This window comes from Aplidium turbinatum, chromosome 11, assembly GCF_918807975.1.
Source record: "Aplidium turbinatum chromosome 11, kaAplTurb1.1, whole genome shotgun sequence".
Taxonomy (NCBI): Eukaryota; Metazoa; Chordata; class Ascidiacea; order Aplousobranchia; family Polyclinidae; genus Aplidium; species Aplidium turbinatum.
In genome coordinates, this window is record NC_137482.1 from 10,944,187 (window position 1) to 10,955,318 (window position 11,132).

Here is an 11,132-nt window from a genome sequence, read left to right on the forward strand (position 1 = left end):
GATATACGATGGCAATCAGACCTCATCAGGGAGGCAACAATAGAGTTAGACGATACTTCGCATCTTCCAACAAAAGAAAAAACATATTTACGAAGTAATGCATCAAATGTTATGATGTTACACAAGACTTGATGTTCACGTACGCTATAGTGTTTAGGCAAATTATGTATAATTCTAAACGCATTATTGAAGGCAACACGCAGACGATTAATGTCACGTTGATGATAATTTTCCCACAAATGACATGCATACATTGGAGTACAATAAGAACGGAATAGAACATTTTTAATATCACTGGAGCACTTGTAAAATTTGGATTTTAATTTGTTGGCAGAACAGTAGATTGATCGCACTTGTCGATTTATATCCTTGTCGTCACACATTGCCGTGTCAAGAAAAACACCCAAATATTTGACACTGTCTACGAATTTGATCTCACTTCCATTGAGCCGTACAATTGGATTCATATTTAACTTTAAGTGTTTTGTTTGGAAGTACATAGCAAATGACTTTTTGCAGTTAAAAATGACATCGTTAGAAAGCGCATAATCTTCACACACATTCAAGATACTCTGCAGACCATGAACACTTGGAGAAATACAACAAATATCATCAGCAAACATGAGATGATTAACAAGTGTATTACCTATGTAACAGCCTGCCTTGGTTTTGCTTAACACAGTCGATAGATCATCCATATACACGGCAAATAAGTAAGGACTGAGAATACCACCCTGTTTGACACCATTGCTGACAGAAAAAGACTGTGAGTAATGACAACCCCAGCGTATAATGACAACCCCGTTAAAAAGGGAATTGTTGTTTTTAGCAATTTTAAAGAAAATTTTATTAATATTCCTCTTCAAAAATTCTAACAACGATTGGAATAACGATGATCAGGTGGTTTCCGTCGTCACTGGACATCAGGAACCCCTCTTATTCTTACTCTCTTTCCCATTTCTCCTTTCTGTGGCTTGATTTCTTTTCTCGCCATTATGGGAATTGGACGTGATTGCAGTCTGCAGTGAGAGAGTTAGTTCTCAATTCTTTGAGTTAAAATTTGGTAATCCGTTGATTTACAGTTGAAGTTGAGTAGCCTAGCAATGACAAAGTTCACTGAGGTTCGACGTACAGTAAGGTATGATAAGCTTCTAGGCTAGTGATATCCATCCGGTTTAGAAAAGTTAGTTTTTGCCTATGCTAACTGATTATGGTGTCATAATAAAAGAGGCTATGTAGTATGGGTAGAGTTGTAAATGCAAAAAAAACGAACCGTTTTTTTTTTTAAAAAAAACGTGTTTTTTTTCAAAAAAAACTTGGGCCAAAAAAAACACGCGTTTTTTGTTTTTTTTTCATATTTTTCTGGAAAAGTTGCAAATTTTTTACAATTTGCAGCTTAGTTTCATTACAGTGCTCTTGAAAAACATTAAACTAGTAAAATTGGTTTTATTGGTGTGCTGAAATACCTAAGTGTGTGTGCTTGGCAGCAGCATATGTTTTTTGCATAGCCCTTAGCCCTTAGCCTACGTTGTTTCACTTTCTTTTTCATTCTCAGGCATGTTTGTGGCAGTAGACCTGACAAACATTGTATTAATGCAATTTGATACATGACATAATGTAGATGAGTTAATTTCTTTTTCCTTTTATGGAAGTGCCCTTTATGGAAGGTAGCCTACGATGTTAGTATACCGGTAGGCCTACATGGTTATTTTTGTACACACTCAATGGGTTGACGAAATTTTGGGAAAAACAAGATGGCAGTATCCAGAACACACATGACCTTGTTTGTGGTAATTTACTAATGCAAGCTATTGCCAATAGCTTGTTTAAACATGTTTTTAAACTGATAGCTTAACAACGATGAATATGCTTTATAAATGTTGAAACAGAAGTATTCTTTTTATGTGTTGTAAGGTCTTAGACACTTTGTCATTGATAGTTCCTGCAGATCATTTGTGACATAATGCAAGAGATCTTATCACTGATATTTTTAGCTGTCAAAAGTAAGTGCATTTGTCAGAAAAGGTTTAGGTTAATGTTCGTTTCAAATGCCCACCACCCATGTTAACTATTGCTAGTAACTACCAACCATGAATGAAGAAAATTTCCCTTTAAAGTAGAGTTTTTCAGCACTGCTCAGTGTTCACATAGTGAATAAATGCTTCATAATACTTTTCCTGACAAGAATAAAGTTTTACCCATATTAGGTACTGCAATGCAGGATAAAGATACAAAACAAACATCAAAGATGAAAACTTATTTTATTTGGAACTACGCTGGAGTAAAAAGGACTGAGAATTGACTTCTTGTCGTTACGCACCAATAAAACCATGATGCGTAACTTTAATTTTTTTTTTTTTATTGGGTAGAGGAAAGATTGATGAAAAGTTTGGCAAAAACAGAAAAGTGCTAAAGTCTCAAGGTCCTGCAAACTACAGTAGTTCAATTTGGATGGATAAGTGCAACCATACTTCTTTTAAAAATGTCTATGCCAGCACAATGGTGTAGTTAAGGGAAAACAAACATGACTATGACATCACAAAGGAGTATTGAACCTCTTCAGGGAAAATAAAAAACATCAAAATGTTTCCATCTTTCACTACATTTAAATGTAATTTGGGCTAAAAGTTGGGGCTTTAGCACTGCACTGCTTTTGCCAAACTTTTCATCAATCTTTCCTCTACCCGATTAAAAAAAAATTTTTTAAGTTACGCATCATGGTTTTATTGGTGCGTAACGACAAGAGGTTGATTTCTTTTTATCTGAAAAAGTAGTCGCCAAAACTTGTTTTAATGTTCATAAACAGATAGCCCACCCCAGAAAACATGGGGTAGAGCTAAAAATTATCCAAATATGTTGAGCAGTTCTTGAGATATTGCCATTTTTCTATTTCTCCTTATCTATGAAGCCACCTAGTGGCTAAGGTTACTTCACTTATAACTCGAGAACCGCTTGTGTGATTTCCCGGTGTGATTTTCATCAAGTTTGCACCAAATGCACATCAACTGGAACAACCTCTTGACGTTGTACTGGAAAAGGTGTGGAATGCTGGTCAAAAGTGCTTGTGTTAAGTAGAAAAACAGGACACTGACCAGTGACCACCTGGTCCTAACATGCCCATTAACCAAAATCCCAGGTGGCTTCGAAACTGTACACGAGTGGAGTGTGGTACTGCATTTAACAACTGGCTCGACCAAATTACAGACAATAGGCTACTTGAGATGTGCCAGCCATAGGACACTGTTACTACTATTTGAGACAGTGAGAAATCTTTATGGCTCGTGTGTTGAGACTTGGGATCTACAAAATTGCAATGAAAAAATAGGCCTATACCAGACATATAGTCTAATTTAAAGTAAGTTATACAAGTTATGAGACTGTTTCTTTGTTGAAAGAGACGCTATTGCAAAGAGTTTACCCTAATTGCTGCATATTGAGACATTTAATGTCAAAATAAGTAAAAAAAAACAAAAACAACAAAAAAAACGAATAAAAAACAAAAAAAAATGATAAAAAACAAAAAAAACGAGCTCGTTTTTTTTAAAAACAAAAAAAACGTTTTTTTACATCTCTAAGTATGGGTGCTGGTTTAGCATCGGCCGCCTTGGTCAGTGACGTCTTAAAAATATGTGACGTCATGCAAAAAAACGCAACTACTTTTAGGAAGGGTGCAAAAACGCGGAATAGAAGTAAAAGCGGAATGGCTATTGATTTTTAAATATTTGTAGTGAATAGTGCCTCCAGCTTTCTCATTTCTGCTTATAGTGCCTCCAGCTTTCTCATTTCTGCTTAAATCGTTGGAAAGCACGATGCTTCATCTACCCGAATGAATTAATTACCAAGGCGATTCGATCATTGTTCATCATAAGCCGCAACCCGTTTGCTGTGATCGGTGAATAGTGCCGCCACCCGTTTGCTGTGATCGGTGAATAGTGCCTCCACCAAATATGCTGTAGCCTGTAGCTTTCTCATTTCTGCTCGGATTTTAACAACTATACTATCGTTGGATGGCATTATGCTTCATCTACCCGAATGGATTATTTGCCAATCTAAAGTAGGCATTATATTTATGTAGCGCTAACTTAAACTTTACTATTTTGTACCAATTCTCAGCAATTCATTTTTTACAATAAAAATACCAAACCAACACAAATTAAAAGAGTATGTCTTGGTTTATTCATATGTTAACTTTCACATTTATATCTAATTCACAAAACGAGCAATCGTTGTTCAAACGTAACCGCTCGACGAAGCTTTTTACCAAAACAATGCAAACACAAAGCGATCAATTTCGAGTGTTCGTTATACTCCGCCCACAATTTGATGTGATCGGTGAATACTGCCTCCACCAAATATGCTGTAGCTTTCTCATTTCTGCGCGGATTTGAGAAATTTTACCATCGTTGGAAAGCACGATACTGCATCTATCCGAATTAATTGCTGAGAATTGGTACAACATAGTAAAGTTTAAGTTAGCGCTACATAAATGTAATGTTCTGAGGGCTGGGTTGGCCCGAGACACGCAAAGGTAGAGTGCCCTGCGTTGTTCTGAACGTCGGGGGTCACCAGTGCGGGGGAGGGTCGCTACTCCTCACACCCGTTGGTCGACGTTGCCTTACATGCGAGAGTGGGAGCTCCCGATGTTGGGTTGCTCAGCGAAGGCAAGTCGACCCTTGTGTTCTATCAGAAACAACTTAGGTTTGTGGTACGTAACGAAGTACAGCAAAATCCCGAAAACGGATTTAGCTGCTTCGTGCCACAATGCCTACTTTAGACTGGCAATTAATCTATTCGGGTAGATGAAGCATCATGCCATCCAACGATAGTAAAATTGTTAAAATCCGAGCAGAAATGAGAAAGCTACAGCATATTTGGTGGAGGCAGTATTCACCGATCACATCAAATTGTGGGCGGCTTATAATGAACACTCGAAATTGATCGCTTTGTGTTTGCATTGTTTTGGTAAAAAGCTTCGTCGAGCGGTTACGTTTGAACAACGATTGCTCGTTTTGTGGATTAGATATAAATGTGAAAGTTAACATATGAATAAACCAAGACATACTCTTTTAATTTGTGTTGGTTTGGTATTTTTATTGTAAAAAATGAATTGCTGAGAATTGGTACAAAATAGAAAAGTTTAAGTTAGCGCTACATAAATATAATGTCTACTTTAGATTGGAAATTAATCCATTCGAGTAGATGAAGCATAATGCCATCCAACGATAGTAAAATTATTAAAATCCGAGCAGAAATGAGAAAGCTACAGGCTACAGCATATTTGGTGGAGGCACTATTCACCGATCACAGCAAACGGGTGGCGGCTTATGATGAACAATGATCGAATCGCCTTGGTAATTAATTCATTTGGGTAGATGAAGCATCGTGCTTTCCAACGATCTAAGCAGAAATAAGAAAGCTGAAGGCACTATAAGCAGAAATGAGAAAGCTGGAGGCACTATTCACTACAAATATTTAAAAATCAATAGCCATTCCGCTTTTACTTCTATTCCGCGTTTTTGCACCCTTCCTAAAAGTAATTGCGTTTTTTTGCATGACGTCACTGATCAAGGCGGCCGATGCTAAACCAACACCGAAAGATGAGAGTGGTAATTGCCTAATTGGTAAATGATGTTCAGGACTCCAGGTGGTAAATGTCCCACAACCGACTAACTGACAAGCAGTTTTTTGGCTGGACAGTGAAGAAAGGAAGTAAACCATGTTATTGTAAAATATGGGCTGCTTTTGTACAGCCTACTGTTCTAATAAAACAACGTTGCTTCCACATACCGGTGCTACTGAATAAAACTAATCGAGATTAAAATAGCTTTAACTGAGATTATAATAACTTTAAACTTGTATTAGCACCTTTTTTAACCTAAATAACGTCAAAAATAACCTCGCCCATGAAGGAAATTTTGAAAGATTTCCGACTGAGAAAAAAGGGATTTTTCAAGACAAAAAAGGAAATTGAAGAGGATTTATCAATTGTCAGAAGTGGAAGCACTGGCAGTATAGCCTACTCTGCTTTTTCGAGCAACTATAGTATACCCTCTGGTTTTCCAAAGAGAGCGCCTATATGCTATCCTTACTGATGCTTGACAAGGACTAACTAACTAGTTAAACCTTTGAGGACCACTGACGATGGTCAGCTACTGGATGATATTGCTAACTTGCAACCTGAAAAAATGATAGAAGGAAATTTGCGTCATGGAGAAGCAGAGGTAAGAAGAATTAGTAGACGCTTTGACATTGATGAAATGCAGTCAATCTAAGGATTAAGAGACTTTAGTCAAAAAGTTGAAATTGTGTCCAATAATTTGAAGCCTCTCTTGACAGCTATTTCAACTTTACCTTGTTTGACAGCAGAATGTGAATGTGGTTTCAGTTGAATGAACAATATTATCACAGGTTTAAGAGCATCTTTGGTCATTGATGATGTGAGCTGTTTGAAGTTGATTAATTGCAATGGACCACTTGTGCCTCAATATTCCGCTAAACAATATGTACCGGTAAGATCCTGGTTGCTAAACCACCGATCAGCTAAGGATATACTAGATCCCAAATTTGTAAAGATTATAAAGATGTAGATTCCTCTCGGCGGGCTGTTGGAATGTATATATTTATGGACAGACAAAACCAAGCAACCACACGACATTTAACATCATACAATTAGAGTGAACATAAAACTATGAACTACAGGCGTTTCCGGTCATACTCAAGTTAGCCCTTCTCAAGTAACGAAAATAACTGATTTTACAATAACAACTACATATTGAAAATAACGGATCTATACACAATGAATTGAAAAACGAAATGCACAAGAATTAAACTGCAGAGTAATGTCTCTTGCTGTAATAGCCGACTGGTTAATCTAATTTTGTAAGCAACCTTGCCTTATCAATATTACTGGGAGATCAAAGCCAGACATTGTGACCTAAGACTTGAACTAAGTTGCGCGATTAGTGTAGAAGTCCATTCATTCTTAGCGAAGAATTCACCTTTGTTACGCTGATTCGATGTCATCAATCGTTGAAGCAACGTAAAAATCGAATGCTTTCCTGCTTAACCGTATCTGTCACTGGCGTAGACCTTATGGTCTCGCCCTCTGCTAATTCAGCAATTTCACATAGAAGCAGTGACGCTAGAAACCTGAGATTTCTTGACTTTTAGTTTTTTTTCTTGCCTCAACTTTTAATCCCGATTATGTTGGTATCGGATAATTGTGAAGTTCAAAATAAACCTTTTGTCACAGCCAGTTATAAAATGCAAGAAATTTCCTGATATTCAATAGCTTGATTGACAGTTTACTATTGGCGTGCGGTTTCATTTTGTGTCTGTCAGTCATAACACGACGGCGCTAAAATTCCATTCTCTACCCAGGCAGCAAAATCCGTCATTTTTACATTGATTCAACGTCGATTTTTCTGTCTGGGTAGGGAGTTGGTCTTTGACGCGATATGAGTCACTCTTTGCTGGCAGACATCAATTAGGAAGGTAATTTATTATTTGCGCAAATTGCTTTGTAGTGCAAAAAGTGCATGGAATACTGTTTGCACAGAAACGGAAAAACAAAATTGATGAAATTCTGTGTTCTATGCAAGAGGACTTTCAAAATATAATGTGAACTGGGAAATTTGACCAAGAAATGGCAAAAACCGAGTCTTTATCACCTTTTCTACCTAAAATACACAATCACGAATATATTTTGCGAAATAAATTGATTGAAGTGATAGATAAGGCTTTTGACCAATGGCATACTTTTTCCCGTTGTTATTTGGTATAAGCCGACGGAGTAATTAGCAATAAGAGAGACGTAGACCTGATGGTCTCGGCCAGTAACTCTTGACGCCAAAAGGAAGCAGTGACAGATACGGTTAAATGGAAGCTAAGGGATACACTACAGCAGGGCTACTCAACTAATGTTAGCAAAGGTCCATTTTGACAAGTTGAATATTTTTGCAGTCCGGTGCATATTTCACATGTAACCACAAAAATTAAACAACCAGTACGAGCACCGAACACTTTTCAAGTACGGTAGTACTGTATGTAGGGGTGTTCAATTTCGATTTTCGATTCGATTTCGATTATGGTGATATTCGAAATCGTTTTTTGTATCGGACATATTCGAAATTATAGCCACCTTTTCGGCTGAACGCGGTTGAAAGTAACGCGAGTGGCGCGAAATCTGTCTTGTCGCATTTTGCAAGCGAAAAAAGACTTCGACGCATGCGCATCGTCGATGACGTGACTATCACACGCTCTCGCGGGTCCAACGGCCAGTCCGTCCTGCACCAGGGATGCCAGGTTGGCATTTTTAATGCCAAATTTCACAAATTTCTCTCAAGAATGAAGATAGCTAGGTTGTGCAATAGCAGAAAGTGTAGGCTGAGCTTTGTCGCAGTTTTATCCATTTTTACCGAATCCATAGGCGCCTAAGCCGTGGGAGCAGGGCCGTAGCCAGACCGCAGAGCAAGGGGTAGCCATACCGCAGAGCAAGGGGGGGGCAACTTTTTTAGGGGGGCCGAAAAAATTTATATGGGCAAAATCATTATTATTGTAGCTGTTGCCAGAGAATGTTGAGATTTTGCCAAGAAGGGACAAAATTTTTTTCAGGGGGGCGAGGCCCCCTCTGGCTAAAGTGAAGGGGCAACTTTTTATGCTGTATTGATACATAAAACAATAGATGAACTAGCGATCGGCAGCAGGAAAACACTTTTTGAATGCAAACCGCAACAGCTTCGCGAGAAATAATCACTAGAACGAGTTGCAAATTGCGATGCTAGAATCCAACACCAGACAACAAAATCTGTCATTTTTACGTTGATATAATGTCTGCAGACGTTGAATCAATGTAATAATGACTGATTTTGCTGCCTGAGACGTAGCAAAATTCTACCATTTTGTGTCGGTTCAATGTAATCAGATGTTGAATGCACCCAAAAACAACACAATTTGCTACGTAGACGGAGCGTGCGTTTAGCTTTATGCGCTTGCAAACATACTCAACGTCGCTTTAGAGTCGAAACCTCTGCACTCTGCAGTGAAATGTCGCGGCAGTGAATCGCTTGAAGGCAGTGAAAATGAACTTGAAGTGTTTGGGATCCCAGCGACCTCGGCTCCAGCGGAGCAATCGTTTTCAAAAGCTGGCCTGACCGTCACGAAGCTGAGATCCCGACTGACGGGTGACGATGTCGATCAGCTTGTGTTCATAAACACCAACATGGGCATGGAGCTGTAGACGTTATTTTGTGTTATTTTTTCGCAAATTTTCATGTCGTTTCTTTGAATAAAATCACATTTTGTAGTTTGGTGAATATTTGTGATATTCGAAATCGAAATTCGGAAATCGAAAATAAATTGAATTTCGATTTTCGAATATTCAAATAATCGAAATTGAACACCCCTAACTGTATGTAACACGTCTTGGATTTTTGTCTGACACAAACAAAGAAATAAAAAAGGAAAAAGTGTATTGTGTTTCTTTGTAGTGTAGCTGTGTGGATCGCACATCAAAGAAGACGACAAAGCGTTGGGGGATCTGGGGGCTTTGGATAATCACAAAAAATTGCTTTTCCCTAATGGAAATCTGTTTTAAGAGGCCTTAAAATGTGGCAATGAAGTTATTCTTCCGGAAGCCCGAGGTTCACCTTCAACACCCAGAAGGTCCGGATTCGGACCGTGGTCCGCCAGCTGAGTAGCCCTGCACTACAGGATTAACATTTTCTAGATGCACGTTAGAATGCGCTGGAAATTACGTTCTCGCAACAATTGTTAATGCTATGCAATTACCTTTAAATGGGGATTCCACCTATTTCTTCCCCAGAACACTTTGTCCCCCAATTTCGTGGACGAAATGGGGGTACGAAGTGTTCAGAGGACAAACTAGGTTGCATCCTGTTAAAGTGTTTTACCGGCAAAACATTCCATCTGTTGCAGCGACCTGCAGATTAGAAATACGCAGACGGGAAGGCAAGGAAGCCAATCTTTGTGTCCACCTTCAGGCATACCTTCAAGTATCCTGCCAAAGAGACAGCAGCATGCCCTTGAGCGGTGTCGAACTAGCGACCTATCGAACACCGAGCCAGTGCTCTCACTACTCGGCTGTGCAGCCGACTACTAGGCTACAAGACGGCTATGCAGGCTTATGGGTAATTCGACGCGACTTATGGTGCTTTTGGGTAATTCGTGGGTCCCGTTTCTACTGTAAAACTCTGACAAGCAATTTAATTTGCCAATTGCCATCAAGCATAATTAAGTTTGCCTTGAATCAAATTGAAAGCTTGCATGATTTATTATGAAAGCCTGTATTGAGGATCGCCATGATTTAAATATTCTATGCGATGCCTAGTTTCACAAATATTTTCTATTCCAACACAAAAAAGGTTTTTGCGACAACCTTTTGTTTTCACTTTCGTACCCTCATTTCGTACTCTGAAAAAATGAAGAAAAAAATTTAAAAAAGTCAAAATAGCACACAGATCGGAGTTTTTGCCTAACCCTAACCTTAACTTTGAAATTTTTGCGGAAATTCCGATTAGCGACTTCGGCTTTGTTGCGACCAGCGACTTCGGCTTTGTTCTATCGTTTCTCTCGATCTTTTCAGGGTACAAAATGAGGCTACGAATTGTTCAGGGTACAAATTAGGTTGCACCCTTTTTGTTAAAGCTGCTACAAATATAAACTCTGGCAACTTTCGTTTGGGTACTTCTGGTCTGGAAGTTATATACGGTATCTTCTGAACTGTTACATCGGAATTAATTACTACTATTCAATCCCGTAATAAAATTCGCTTAATCTGCTCAAATTATTTCGATTACGTTTGCTTAAAATGGTATCATAACCACTAGAACCTGACCAAACCATAGAATTGATAAGGAAATAAAGCATGAGCTGTAAAGAAAAAAAGTGTGGGTTTCGAAAAGGTAAACTATTACACAATTATTAAGGAAGAAAAGTATGAGCTGTAAGAAAAAAGTGTGGGTCTCGAAAACCAGAAATTAAAATTTCTTTGTCGATTCTATGGCCGGCTTTGAGTATTTACCTGCTAACTCAATGTTTTATGATGGTTGGGTTGTATAAAACACGGCTCGTTACTGACACAACTCCAAAAAAAAACACAATTTTGGGTTTGC